We start from the raw sequence: 1,091 nt of genomic DNA on the forward strand, positions 1-1,091 counted from the left end.
TTCGACGCTTGAAAAGTTGAAATGTTCTCAACTTTCGAAGCAAGCAACAGAGGCAAAGCGACGCAACGGAACCACAATGCAGTTCGGTAAAGCGTGACGTCACCTCATTCAAAGTGAATGGGAAGCGTCTCCGTTGAAGCACGCGACGCTGCCGTGTGGACGTACCGTTACAATGCAAGTGGAATATCTTTGCTTTTGTACTGCATGTTAGAGAAAACAAGACATACAATATATGACATATACTAGGAAATTGTGATGGACATGTTTCACTAGCTTCAGGATATGGGGGCTGTGTTGGGGGTCAGCTGTCTGGCCCTCTCAGCCGCGGGGTCACGCAGAGGCAGGTTGGGTTGACCTCATTTCAAAGTGATAGCCTGGCCTGGCAGAACCTCTGGCATTGTTGTGCTTTTGCTATTATCCTCCCTCTGTTTACATCCCCCCCCCCCACAAACACACATGTGCACACAGCACACCCATACCCCCAGTGAGTCCCAATCTGTTTACTCAGGTGCCTGCGCGCTCGCTGCAGCGATGAACTCCTGTGCAGACTTTAACACTCCGCTGCCTCTCAGGCAAATGCCAAAACAAATCTTGTCATAATTAGCAGTAATCCTGCTCATTACCGTCTGCTTAATTATCCTATTAATAGCACTTCCTGGGAGAGCTTGTTTGCTACGCAGGCAAATGTTTGTTCCTAAATTAGCAGACAAGAAGACAGCTCCATTGTTCAAACAGCGGCTTTGACAAAGCAGAACAGGCAGGATTAACAGCAGACAGAACGGGCCACAAGCTCATCTCCGCTTGGCGCTGACAGGCAGGGAGGAGGCAGCCTGGGCCAACAACAGCACTCTTATCCTGCAAGCTGCTGTATAATCTCCATAGTCAAGTACACACAATCAGCGCAAGCAACTTGTCATATCAGAGCTGCAGTGTACTATGAAATAAGCATGAGTGACAAGAATAGAACAAGCCACAGGTGCACTTGGATTATTGGTAGTTGTGCAGGTAATACAGTATATACAGTGTTTTTAAATGTGAGTTTAATGCTTTTTAGTGCTGTGAATGAATGAATAAAGCCGCTGTGTTTTCCG

This window comes from Notothenia coriiceps, unplaced genomic scaffold (genome assembly GCF_000735185.1).
Source record: "Notothenia coriiceps isolate Sejong01 unplaced genomic scaffold, NC01 NC01_scaffold00009998, whole genome shotgun sequence".
Taxonomy (NCBI): domain Eukaryota; kingdom Metazoa; phylum Chordata; class Actinopteri; order Perciformes; family Nototheniidae; genus Notothenia; species Notothenia coriiceps.